The 14,662-nt window shown below is 41.1% G+C and overlaps 1 non-coding gene across 1 annotated transcript; it reads left to right on the top strand.

The window, feature by feature from the left end:
* Positions 1–3,091: 3,091 nt before the first annotated feature.
* LOC130727072 (small nucleolar RNA R71) lies at positions 3,092–3,198 on the top strand. The gene has a single exon (XR_009015112.1). It is a non-coding gene; the product is annotated as a small nucleolar RNA R71 (small nucleolar RNA).
* The last annotated feature ends 11,464 nt before the right edge of the window (positions 3,199–14,662 follow it).

A 14,662-nucleotide genomic window follows, 5' to 3' on the forward strand; every position in this document is an offset into this window, starting at 1 on the left:
ATGGGGTTGTGGTTACCACCTCCATTGTTATAATCCGGATTTACTCCGGCATCGTGCATGATGCTCAAATCAATCATCCCTTGTTCCAAAGTATTGAAATCCATGGGACCATTATACCTGGGATGCGACGTGCTCTCTCCCCTCCAAAATAGGTCAAGATCCCTATGGAGGCGATCTTGTCGTAAGAACACCCGCCCGAAAGCAGCCTCCATCCAAGCAGGTGGAGGGTCAACACACGGTGGAGTCACCACCTCATTCACTACCTTATTCTCCTCTTCTTCTTCTTCTTCACCCGTTGGCTCCTTAGGATCCTCTTCTTCCTCCTCCTCCTGAGGCATCCTTGACATCCACTCCTTGTGAAGCTGGTTCACCCTATCCTTGCTAAGTATAGGTGCAACTGTCAACCTCTTCTCCAAGACAAAGATTGTCCTCCTAGCTTTGTCCCTGACTTCATGAATCATGGCACAAATCAAGTGAGGATTGACGGGTTGAGGCTTGTCCTTACCCACGTTGTAGTGTGAGTGAATCCTGTAAGAGATTATCCTCGCCACATCAATTGGATGACCTCTAATGATGCAGTAGATTGCAATCAAAACCACCGCTCTCACTTCATATTTGTGAGAGCTGGGAAACAAAGAGTCCTGCAAAAATTCAGCCCAAAACCGAGCCAGCGGTGTCATGTTCTGCCTCAGCAAGTAGGTGATATCCCCTTTATCATCATGATCCCATTTCTGACCAGGCCTAACTAACACCAATTGCAGATCCTCCCGCAATTCCGATGAATAGTCAGATAGCAAGTCATGAAAGGTGGACTTCCATGGGAAGAGGGCCCTCTCTTCATGTTCAGTGAGGAGACCAAGGAACTTCCGGATATCCTTAGCTCGGTACCAGATAATATCTCCCTTAAACCAAGAGGAATAAGTTGGGGGATCCGGTTTATGATCCTGATCGTCATAGTAGGTGTTTGCATAGAATTCCCTAACCATGACTTCACAAGCTAAAGGAATGGGGGTCACCTATTTCTCCCACCTTCTTATCACCATGGCCTCTTGAATGCCGAGGGGGTCTCTCATTCCATCCCTATAGAAGACTCCTCGCTCCTTCACACACTCCTTGTGTGCTAGGACTGATTGATAAAATCCTTCCTTTGTTGCCGATAAGAAGCGGGAGCGGTCAAAGTTTTGGGAAGTGGAGGAATACCTCGTGGCTCTTGTGGTAAACCTTGCTCTCTTAGCAGGCATCTGCATAAAGTTAGCACAACCACAAGCCACAACCAAATGTTAGATATTTTAGTAAAATACAAAATGAAAGCCAAAGGGGGAAAACTACTTACAAAACTCAAAATGTATACACCCAACAAGGTTTCTAGTCAATTTGGCAAGAAGAGAAAAACAACCACAAGAGCTTTTGCAAAAAATCGACTAGAAAATCCATTGAGGCATTCTTCAAACACCTAGAAGGCATAAACAAAACAAAACTAAACCACAAAATCCTAACTGCCCAACTCTCAAAATTTCACCTCCCCTTACTAAATTAGCACAAACTACCCATGAAAAGCATATACAACCCCAACCCAACTTACACAAGCACAAAATCTCTCACCCAAACCCCCATTGAAACATTCATTGTAGCACCCATGAACAAAGATGAAAGATACTGAAAAATGGAACTTACCTTGAAATGAGAGTGAGTGGGTGCAAGTGGAGATGAACTTGATGCAATGCAATGCTTGGGAAAAAAAGAGAGAGCTAAAGTGTGTGCAAATGAGAAGTGGGAGGTAGAAAATGGGTATAAGTAGATTGGGGTGCGGTTTTGAGAGAGAAAGGGAAGTTAGAGAGTGGGAAAATGAAGAGCTAGGGGGTTTTAAAACGCAAAACTGGTCTTGAACGCGTTTTGGGTGCTCAAGCGCTAGACATGAGCGCTCGTGGGTGCCTCAGAAACAAAAGTTTCCGTTGAGCTGGGGCTTGAGCGCCAGCCCAAGGCGCTTGAGCGCCCTACCCAGGTCTTAATTACTGCTTAATTGGCGCCTGAGCGCTCATGAACTTCATTTTTTTTGGCTTTTTTTTACAAAAGACTATCCTAAAGCAAACTAAAGTATAAAAAAAATGGGTTGTCTCCCATTTTGCCCTATGTTATAGTCCCAGGTAGACTCTCCTTCCTTTGGTGTTAGGAAGGAAATTCCTTACCATCAATTCTCTTACCACAAGTGCAAGGAAGGAACCTTGCACAAAACCTTTGGTGTAAATCCTCCCAAGAGGCAATATCCTTTTGTTCATCAAACCAAGCTCTAGCTCCCCTTGTCAAGAAATAAGGGAAGAGTTTAATTTTTAACTTATCATCAGTCACTCCTTCCTTCTTGACAAGAGAGCTAGCATGGGTAAACTTGACCATGTGGGCATAGAAATTCTCGTACTTCGACCCCTCATACTTGTTTTCACTAACAAGCTTGATGAGAGCCGGATGAAATTAAACTCAACATCTTTTTCTTTAACCTTGGGTGTATCTTCCTGAACCTTGGGAAAACTCTTGATCACATCACAAGCAAAATCATCAAGGTTAGTTTCTAGCATAGGATTGAAAACAGAAAACCTTACCTTGTCCTTACCAACCCGGAGAAAGAGCTAACCCTTGTCAACATCAATCCTATGCTAGAAACTAACCCAGGGTTATAAGTATTAAAAAACGAGTCATTTCGAACTTGACCCATGACCTTGACTTCTTCTTCTGGTCTAGTCTCGGTGCAACTTTCACTATCATGAGGCCCTCCACAAGTCACACACTCCACTTTGACTACTCTAGCACCGACCACCTTGGTCGCCTTCATTTGGCTCTAAATTTCAGCCATTTGCTTAGAGAGTTTCTTGTTGGAGGCAATGAGTTGATCATAGGCTTCAATTTCTAGCACTCCTCTTCTAGCTTGGAAATCATTATTAGAGTTCATGGTTCTCACAACCATCTTTTCAATCAATTCATACCCGCGCCAACTTGTGGAAGAAGGGCATCGAACTCTCCATTTGAAGCCGCATCCAAACCAAACCTCGAAGAGTATTGGAGACCATCATAAAACTTTGCCAGTTGCTCAGCTTTGGTGAGGTTGTGTTAAGGACACTTCCTCAAGAGCTTCTTGAAACGCTCCCAAGCTTCATAAAGGTTCTCATCAGCGGATTGAGCAAATGTCATGATATCATTCTTAAGATTTCTCAAGAGGGCTCTTGGGACAAATCTTGTGGTGAACTTCTCTTCTAGATCCTCCCAAGATGTAATGATAACTTGAGGCTGTGAATTCAACCACTCTTCAGCTGTGACCCTCAATGAGAATGGGAACAAACTCAAGTTGATTGTGTCCGCTGAGACATTTTGAACTCTGTAAGTGTTGCAATTGCGGATAAACCGCTCCATGTGTGCATGAGGATCTTCAAGAGCACCTCTACCATACTGATTTTAGCTCACCAAGTTGATGAATGTCAACCTCAACTCAAAGTTTCCCATGCCATCGGGGAAAATTATGCTGCTGGGATAATCGTAGCTCGTGGCAGCCGAGGTGAGGTCTCTAAGAGAACGATTGGCATTCTCCGCCTCTTGCTCTTGGAGTCTTTGAGCAAAAGCCTCTTGCACCCTTTCCTCGATGTGGGCTTGCATTTCCTCCTCCGTCATTTGGACAGCCATAGCGGCAATCTCAATAGCTCTTTGCTGAGCTCGACGACGGTGGAGAGTACGTTCAGGCTCCGGATCAAACAACAATGAATCTGTATCAAGCCTACCTTGCATAAACTGAAATCACAAAGACAAGGAAAATGTTAGTAACACCTATTCAAAGAAATGTGTTGTTCCTTTGTTGTCTTGCATTTTGTTAAAAATAACCTGATGTCAAAGCAGATGTCGTGACATGTGATTCTGAGAAGCCAGAACATCCATCCACTGGCTGGGGTGCAAAGTGGGCCCCTTTTGTTATCTGTTTAAAGATTTGTTTTGTTGTTACTTGAGGGTCAAGTAACTGATTAAAGGGAGTTGTTTGCGGGTTGTTTATTGTTGGAATAAATCTATGATTAAAGATTTGTTTCTATCTTTTACTTGGTTGTTACGCATGCAAATCGTATCTTGGAAGATTGCGTTTGAATTTGTGTGGATCAATCATGTTCTTCAGCCCAGCCAACCCTAGTGCCGTCTCTGCTGAAGTATATAAAGAACAAAGACCTAAAATGTGAAGACACGGAAGCTGATATTGAAAATCAAGTGTTTTAGGGTTGTGAGTTGTACTTTGTTCTTGTGTTTTTGTGAACTGGTCTTGCTCTCTAATTCTATAAGGCAAGACTGTGTTCTGTGTTGAGTTTGATTGTTCAAACACTTTTGTTATTTGTTTTCACCAATCACTGTGGCAGTGATTTAGAGAAAGTGAGAGGTGTAACACCCCTTTTTTCCCATTGTTTCATTTATTAACGTTTATCAGAGTTTCAAAAACATATCAAGGGAGTATTACACTTCTTCACGAAAACTCATTAAAATTAACACTGATTGTGTTTGAAAATTTATAAGTTCATATGCTTTTCAAAGAATGAATTATTTCTGCCAATAAAATTTCTAAACCAACCAGATAATACTAAGATGCATAAAATCACTTATTTAAATAGGTCTATCTTTCATGATATTCCAATAAAATTCATCATACCCAGAACTGAATTTCATAAGCACTTCGGCCATCAACAGTACGACATCACCATAATTTAGAAAATCATTCAACATCTTCCATAAGGAGAGGTTATAAAATCCTCTCAACAGAAGTGTAAAAGTAACGTAAAATATCTACCAAGTGTTACATTACAAAGCAAGACACTTATTTTATTATAATAATAATAATAACAACATAAGCTAAGACTCTCCGAAGCTACTCCTCATGAGCCACATCTCTACCTCCAGTACCTGAGCGATGTCGCATAGAACATTATTCCAACAGAAGGGTAAGAACTTACATTGTATAAAATATAGCATAACAAAGAGCAAGTAAACAATTCAGATTTTGCTTTATAACCTCTTCACCTTTTCTTTAAAATCTGAGTGATTATAATATTTGCTCTCAAGACAGTTTCACAATTCTTATTAATGTTTCAGAAAATTATAAGCTTTAAGAAGAATAATAATTCGACTTTACCACAACAACAAAACAATTCACCAACAAATCACCAAACACATAAAACCAATGAAAACGTAAAACTTAGTGTGTGAGACTCTAATGTATGCATGTGGTACCAATTGTTAACCTTAGCGGTACCACCGCGTCCACTCCAGACAGTTAACCACCAATGAAGTCCACTCCAGACTTCCAGAACCACGCCAGTTCTGGGACAAACCTCAGTTTTCCAATGAAAACCGACACGTTGCCTCTTGACTAAATGAAGTGTATTTCGTGCAAAAACTCATAAATTAAAACATGCAATTTGAGACCACTCCAGCCCCAAATATATAACATATTTTCTCACCAAATTCCATAACGGAAATCACACCAAAATTGCACAAAATAACACTTCAATATAATTATCAAATCATTCACTATTCCACTGACAGAATAGCAACACAAAATCATCAAATGTCTCATCAATTACTAGAACCAGTTCCAGAATCAATCACAGAAATAAGCAGAAACATAGCAAACTTGCAGATAATTCTGGTACTAAACGAGCACTCCAAAAATTATGAAAATTTTACCAAACATAGACTTATACGTTTGTTTTCATATAAAATTGGTTTCACCCAATTTGGAATTCCGTAGAGAGAGTTATGCTCTCTACAGCACAGGTTGTTAGGGTGTCTGCGAGCAGAAACAGAGTGAACTTGCAGATAATTCTGGTATTGAACTAGCAATCCAAAAATTATGAAAATATTACCCAACATAGCCCTATGAGTTAGCTTTCATACAAAATTGGTTTCACTCAATTTGAAATTCTGTAGAGAAAGTTATGCTCTCTACAACACAGACTATTAGGGTATCTGCGGGCAGAACAGAACAGAACCCAATTTTTCCCAGAACCTCAATTTCGCTCAAAATCAATTTTGCTCACCACATGTTAACACTCAACACAGTCTCTCAGTTCTGAATTTTCAAAGAAGATGGAGGTTCCTTCATGTTAAACTCAACCTCTGTTATTCTACAATTATACAAGGTAAATTCAAACCCTTACCTTCTATGACACCGGTACAAAGCCTCCTAGACCCTTTTCTTCTTGAAGATCAAATTCTAGGTCTTCTCCACCTTTTCTCCTCTCCTTCACCTTTCACGTGTTTCTCTGTTCTGTTGCTTCTCTAATCCTAATTTTCTTTCTTTCCTTCTACTTATATCTCTCCTAACCCTAAACTAGTAAGACTAGTGGGCTCCGCTCCATATATCACAATAAAACCCAAAAACCTTATTCATCTGTATTACATAATCACTTAATTATCTAATAAAATCACTTAATAACCTTATCATCTAATTAAATCACATAATCAAATAATCATCAAATTAAATCACATAAATTATCAAATTACCATATAGTATAATAATTAAAATAAAATAATAAATAACCTAATAACGAAAAGTGGGGTGTTACAAGAGGGGCTCTCATACTTAGATTGAGATACAAAGTAGAAATAAACGGGGTAGATTAAGAAAAGAACAATGAACTTGTTGTGTTCCTGTGTGTCTGTAGTTCCTGAATCTTGAGATAGTGGATTTCCTTTTGTAACACCCCGATTTCCAGGTGTCACTTTAGTAACCAAAAATAATCTTTACGCGGAAAACAGGTAATTTTTTTTTTGTTTTCTTTCCTTTAAATCAAAGTGATAAGAAAGTAAAGACAAACCCCAACAACTAACTAACCGATATACAATATATACATCTGTACAGCCTCAGCTGCACTCCATGTCACGCGAAGCCGCAGTGACTCCAAAGTAGTACGCCCGCAGGCAAATATACAAACCCAGAAGTGTAAGTGAGAAAATTATAATTACAAACCACTAGGAGAAAGTCGGCCTCAATATGGCCTAAGCAAAGACCCCTATGGTCCAACTGACTCACTGTGATCCCTCAGTAAGAGAACCACACGAAAAGTCATGCGTCGGAAACCTACCCGATCCCAAAAGCAAAACGAATCAGAGCTCTACACAAAACATGACGCCTGCCCAAACCTAACCTCCCAGTGCCAAACCCACAACGATCTGAAGTCGGCAAGTTGAAGCTCAACTCCATGCGCCATAGAACTCCTTTCGTCAGACGTCCACGCTCGTCAGTCCGGTCCTCCATGACCCTTCCCCGATACGTCGCCCGGTGACCAGCAACATCGATCACCCAAGCGGTGGGGGCATCCCGATCCAGCAACTCATATCTGATCCCCCCCGAGGGAGAGACCGTCGAGAACCAGTCGACCATCGACATCTGGCAGCAGGCCGACCGCCCAAACACAAACATACAAACAAAGCCAAGGCGCTAGGGTCAACTCACAGCAATAAGTACATATACACTCAACATGTGACGGGGTATATATATAAGTTGTTATATAAGCATATAAGTAATCCTAGCATGTTATGGCTCTAACATTGCTTCAATAAACAAACAGCACACAGTCTCAGTCAGCATGAATGTATGCGTGAAATGCACAATATGAATCCGGATTTGTGACGCGTTCCCGTTCGCCACAAGTGAAGCATTCCCGTTCTTCACTATGGATGGACCATTCCCGTTATCCATCCTGGATGAAATCCATCCTGGATGAACCATTCCCGTTATTCATCCTTGGTGAACCATTCCCGTTATTCACCATATGATGAACCATTCCCGTTATTCATCATTTATGCAAGGTGAACCATTCCCGTTATTCACCATGATATGCACAGGTGAACCATTCCCGTTATTCACCCGATTGAATGCAACGTGGTTAGCCAAACAACGAATCGTCCTTACCACGAAAGTGTCTAGCGCACAAGCCAATCTCAAACAACCCAATGAGTTAGTGTCGGTCAATACAACACAACTCGGAGTAAGTGTCGGTCAATACAACACAACTCCAACAAGAAAACACAAGGGTCTAGTGTCGGTCAATACAACACAGCCCAAACAACAAGAGCACTAGGTGTCGGTCAATACAACACCGCTCCAACAACAAGAGAACCCAAGGGATTAATGTCGGTCAATACAACACAACCCCATCAACAAGAGTACGTAAAGTACTCGGTGACTTTCAATCATCACCATAGCTCACCTTAGTGGCTTTCCCCAATTCCAATAACTCACAACAAAGGTCGACTTTTCCCCGTCTTTCGTAAATATTTTCCCCTTCAGTTTTCCTATACTTAAACATTAATAAAAATGATTTCAATTCAGATTAGTCAGGTTATGAGTTTATTTCTCAAAATCTAGGTTTCCCAAGTCTTTAGTTTTCGAAATTCTAATCCTTCTACGTTTTCCGAAAACCAACCACCCAAAAGAAGTTTCCCGGGGAAAGTCTAAGTAAACCAACAAATACCAACCAGGCTAGGTCTCAAACCCCTCATTTGGACTTGCCTAGGGTTGCTCATCCAACCCAAAATATCAAAGATCACCAGATCAATGAATCTCCACTCCGAAGTCGCGTCAAAACGGACAATCCAACAAAAGCACAACATCACAAGTTATGGAAAAGTATCATAACATCAACTCAACATCATAAACAACATCAGATAAAGCATAAGTCTAATTTATCGACGCCTATCATGCAATCATAGCTGATATAGTAAGTTGCCCTAACCTCGAGCTGTTCCAGCTTCGCAAACAAAGTTCTCCTCAAACAATTGCTCTAAGTCTTCCAAAGTTCCCTCAACTGAACCTCGGAGAAAAACAAAGCAGAAACCAAACAAAATCGATTAGTTCGATCGCAAAACAATACATAAACGATAGACAAAGCATTAAAGCTTCAGAATAGGACAATCAGGTACGAAAAGACAAGTTTTCGAAACCGAAAAACTCCCCCCTAAAGGAAATAGTCCACGGCCTCAAAGGAAAAAGGGCTTCGGCTCTTTTTCTTTGATCAAATCAATTCACAAGGTAGTTTTAGGGTAAAACTAAGGCAAAGAAACTGTCAGAACAATTTTCGGACAATCGGGCCGAAATACGACTATCCAGGGGCATTTTGGTCCAAAATAAAGGCTCAAAACTTCAAAGTTATCAGTTCTGAAAACAAATTTGATAGCAACGATCCTCATGACATCCGTGACAACAAATCCTAAAGGCACGAAGTCAGATTATGACTTTTCGACAATAAAGTTTCGAAATGTGAGACAAAAAGGTTTTGAAACAGTTTTTCAGATCCCTGTCAACTGGATCACAATCAGAGTTTACTGACAGAGGTTTTAGGCTCGTGGGAACCTAGAGAACATAACCCAAGCAAGAAATCGAAGAAAACGGACAATTTTAGAAAAAGCTCAAAACTGTGAGCACAGAAACGACTTCAGAAACGCAACAGAAACAACAATCAGAGGTAGGAATCGTGTTAGTTACCTCGATACCTAGAAGTAGGGACGAACTGCACGAAGATTGGTCAAGTTTTCGCGAAAATCTCCTCCCCCCTTGCTCTCCACGAAATTCAGCCACAAAAGGAAGAAAATGAAGGAATTTTTGCTTTTTGAGCTATTTATAGACAGGCGAAATCGCGGGAAAATGAAAATTTCGCGATTCCGATTTTTGCAGCACGATCACCGTGGAATTCTAAGAGAGATTCTGGCGTCAGAATTCCAGAACTCAAAACAAATATCTAAGATTTGGGAAAAACGATATCCAAAACGCCAAAAGCGGTGTAAGTTAGTCTGTCCCGAAAAACTACTTTTTGCTGTGATGCTCAGACGACAAAACTTCCAACAGAAGAAAGATTGGAAATGTCGAAACAAGTCTGGCCACACGGACGGAATCTTCGTTAGATGTCCCAAATAGAAAAAGTCTTCATCCTTCGCTCAAAACTAAGGTTTCGAAGCAAAGAAATTAGCGTCGGCGGACATCCGAAAAGTTAAACCTATCGTGCGTACAGTCCAGAGTTCCGAAATGAAACGCTGGTCGATGGAAAAATAAAGAGAAACTTTAAATTTTCCAAGAGTTTGAAATCTCACTTAAAACGTTGCTTTAAGAGCGAAATAGCCTATTCTGGACACGCTCGCCATAAGGCAGGTGTGCAGACGACTCGCACTAACTCCGAAAACAACTACGCAACATTCCTCAAGCAATTCCTGAACTTTCTTCTTCATTAATCTTTCTCAAATGTCAAACTCCTGTCACGCTTACACTGATTCTACGTGTGAGTCGGAAATTAACTTGTTCTGAAAATCCGGGTCTTACAATACTCCCCTCCAAAAAGAAAGTTTCGTCCTCGAAACTCAGAGTTCTGAGAAAGTCCGGAATACAGTTCCTCGATCTTATCTTCCAATTCTCATGTAGTATTGCCTGTGTCATTGTTCCTCATACTCTTTACTTAAGCAATCTGTTCTCCCCTTAATTGTTTCACTCTTCTATCCCCACTGCTAACTGTCGGCGTCTCAAAAGACAAAACATCATTCAACCTCATATCGTCTGACTCGATTACTTGCGTCGGACCTCTGCTTGAAATGATACCGGTTGGCATTCCGTGCAGTCGCACCATCTTAGCCACTTACTTCTTTACTTTCGGTCGTCCGAAATTCTTCTTAAACTCGGTGCCTCTCTGTCATCTTAAGGTAAATACTCAACTTGTCCTCGTGATCTTTATCTACAGTCCAAAACTCCACTTGTTCGTTCGATAACTTGTAGACGAATCCTCCCCCTTGGAAACCGCTAGTCCATTAAAACACCTCTAACTTCGTAACTATTTTTACACACACCAAGTAATCAAACTTCTACTTAGTCACTATTCGAATTAAAACTCGACTTATGTCCTTATTCCTTGTCCTTCACTAATCTTATCCCCCTCCAACATCAATTTATCAACAACTTATAAGATAATCCTCCTCTTAATATCTAACAATCCGTTTTTACCGTCTTCTTCCTCGAAACTTCCCTCACTCAAACCTATTTACACTCACTGAAATCCCTAACCCTTCGCACAAATCGAGACTTATCCTCTAGAAGATTACATCATAACTATACCTCAAGGGACTTAACTAGCCATTTCATCATCCGATCCTTCAACATTCCGAGATTTAACTGTTATCGTAACCGCTAACACCACCAAATCTCTTATGTGCACAGGAATCTCAGCTCACTAGGTCAACCTTAGCCCTAGGATTCTCATTCAACTTTAGTAAAATTCACTTGTTACCCGTAATATGCACCATCAAAATCCATAACAAAGTTTCATTCACTCTTAGGCTCTAAGAAACTTGTCAAAATATGACAACCTCAGGTATTCATCTTAATACTAACACCTTCCCTTTTGTGACTCAATCACCATCTCATCAATCAACTTCTTAATCTCTCAATCAAATTCTTACAAACTTCGAGTCTTACACACCTTAGACAACCATTCATAGATTTAAAACCTAAACCTTCACCAAGTTTGGTCCTCTAATGACCTTTAATCCTTCAATACTTCTTAAATGAATATCCGTTTCTTAAAAACTATAACTCCTTCACTTACCCAAACGACCTGATAAGTGTCGTCATGCTTCCACACTCACCACTTGGTCCTGCTATCCATAATCATAACCTATTATGCTAACATCATTCAAATCTTATCACATGGTCATTATGTCCGCAATCTCATAATCAACATCAATCGATCACCGACCTTAACACTCCACACAACCCAGAATTCCTTTACTTCAAGATCTCTCTTATACTACACCTCAATGGTCTTAACCCGAAACTCACCTTCAGGTCTTCAATCTTCTAAGATTCAACTCCTATTGTCACACCTACAACCATAAGATCTCCTACTCGTACGCGATTCCCGACTCTCAAGATCAATCTTAACCCTAAGATTTCAATCCAACTTAGTAAATCTCACTTAGTAATCTTAGCATATTTCCTTGGAATCCATATCACCAACCTCAAGTATTCAACTTATGCTAAAACTTTCTTTCTCCAACTTAATCATTAATTCAACACTTTTCAAATGAAAATTCATCTCTTAAGACTATAATGTCTCCACATATTAATCAAACGCTTAGCGAAACTTATTGCTCGAACTCGACTATAACAATCTAGTTCAGAGCTAATTCTTCTCAATCTCGCTACCATCAAGCTATCATCTAAAACCTGATTACATTCAACTTATTTAGTCTCTAACAATTCCACTCAGTAATCACATAACCTATGACTTCATAACTTCCGAGAAACTACTTAATACTTTTCCGGCATTAAATCTCTTGACTTGGTCTACCTCTACTTGGAGTGATCACACGAACTAACCAGTTAACGTCTATACGACACTCATCGACTTCCAAAGATTTAAATCTTAATCTTTCACAATCAAATGCTTAACACGAACTTTCCTCCCAAATCCGACTAATCCTCAATCAATTCAAATTCATTTTACCCGTCCTTCTATCAAAGTCCATAACCAGCTGTGATTCCGAATATCACCCCCTCAATATTAGGTTGATCAGGCCTAATACATCGAAGGTGGAAATTTAGAAAAACCCACTGGAACAGACAATGAGTTCCTAACATCCAGTAACCACAATTATCCTGATATCAAGTTCCTAACGATTCCGCTACGGAACCACACACCCTCAATCCATGTAAAAGATTAATCCTTCCTCGTCAATTGAGTCAAAGGTCCAACAATCTTGGCAAATCCCTCAATGAAGCGTCTATAATATCCAGCTAAATCCACAAAACTTCTGATCTCTGTCACCATCTTCGGTTGCTCCCAAGCCAAAACAGTCTCCACTTTCGCCGGATCCACAGCTATGCCCTCCTTCGAGATAGCATGGCCTAAGAAATTGACTTCCTCCAGCCAGAATTCACACTTTGAAGGGTCCGCATACAGCTCCTTCTCCCTCAACAATTGTAAAACTTGGCGCAAATGTCCTTCATGTTCATTCGCGTCCTTCGAATAGATCAATATGTCCTCAATAAACACCACCACACGCCGATCTAAGAACTCCTGAAAGATGCGATTCATGTAATCCATGAAAACAGCAGGTACATTCGTCACTCCAAACGGCATCACTAGGTACTCGTAGTGTCCTTAACGTGTCCTGAAAGCAGTCTTCGGTATATCCTCAATCTTCACTCTGATCCGACGATAGCCTGGCCTCAAATCTATCTTGGAAAATACGGTAGCCCCTCGTAGTTGGTCCATCAAATCATCTATCCTCGACAACGGGTATCTGTTCTTGATCGTCGCCTTGTTCAATTGTCGATAATCCACCCACGATCTCGACCTTCCGTCCTTCTTCTTGACTAACAACACTGGCGCTCCCCACGGTGATACACTTGGTCGAATGAATCCTTTTGCCGAAAGATCCTCCATCGAATCCGCTTCAAAACTAAACGCCCTAAAATCCTACGTATCGTACCCATAAGGAATTCCCCTGAGATCCTAGCTTCCTTATCGACGCCTCGGTAAAACAACTCCCTAGCTCCGCGTGCTATTCTAGATCTCGTGTAACCTCTATAGTTAAATCACGAGCAACTTCGAATAAGGTCCTACTAGGGATAATAATCATAGGATCATAGTCTAAGTAGTAAATACAAGTTAGGCGCGTCACACTCGCTTGAATATAAAAGAGTAAGTTATTCTAGAATACGAGAACAGTTAAAATATTACCATCGTTCCCACGTTCTTCCTCGTTCGACTCCTCAACTCTTGCTCCTTCCTTGATATGAATCCTTTCCTCTGTAGCAAGTTGTTTCCCTTTCCCAACATTCCTTGATGATTCGCCCTTGAGTGCCCTACAATCTCTGGTGAAGTGTCCCGGTTGGTTGCAATTGAAGCATAGACTTCCCTTGATCTTGCACCTACTGGCATAGTGCCCCACTTTCTTGCACCTGTAACACGTCACTGTTTTCCCCGAAGTCTGGTTTCCTGTCCCTCCGGTAGCATCATTTCCTTTCATCTTACCGTCCGACGTTCCCCCTAGGAGTGTCTTGCAGTTCACAGCTAGATGCCCCTCTCGGTCACACTTGAAGCATCGTCGTCCAATCACTGAGCACTTGTTAGCAAAATGCCCAAACTTTCCGCAACGAAAACATGTCACACCTTTGTCACCAACTGGTTTCCCTCCATTATCAGCAGTCGTTGGTTTGTACCCTCTTGAGATAAGATCTCTTCCCTTGAAACGCTGATACGGTCCCCACTGATGGTAGCTCTCCCTTCTGTTGTAGCCTTGAGATCCTGACCTTATTGGTCCCCCAGCTCCTGTTCGGTTCATTCCTCTTTGTTGATACATCGTCGTCACCATCAGTCGTTGGTGATGCTCACGTGCAGCCTCTTCAGCGCGCATATAAGCGTCTTCCGCAGCCTGGTTCATCATTGCCTCGATCAGTGTAGCTATTGCCTCCGCCATCCGGTTAAGATCCACCATCCTATATCCCATCGAACGTCCGATTAGTACTAACCATATGGTAGCACTAGACAAACCACTCAATCCGATTAAGTAGTAACGCAAACAATTAGAGCGAAAATCGCTCTGCAGACAATCAATTTTCACTCTTTGCAGAGTCACACAACCTAGCACAGAAGACCTA

Source organism: Lotus japonicus, chromosome 6 (genome assembly GCF_012489685.1).
Source record: "Lotus japonicus ecotype B-129 chromosome 6, LjGifu_v1.2".
NCBI lineage: Eukaryota > Viridiplantae > Streptophyta > Magnoliopsida > Fabales > Fabaceae > Lotus > Lotus japonicus.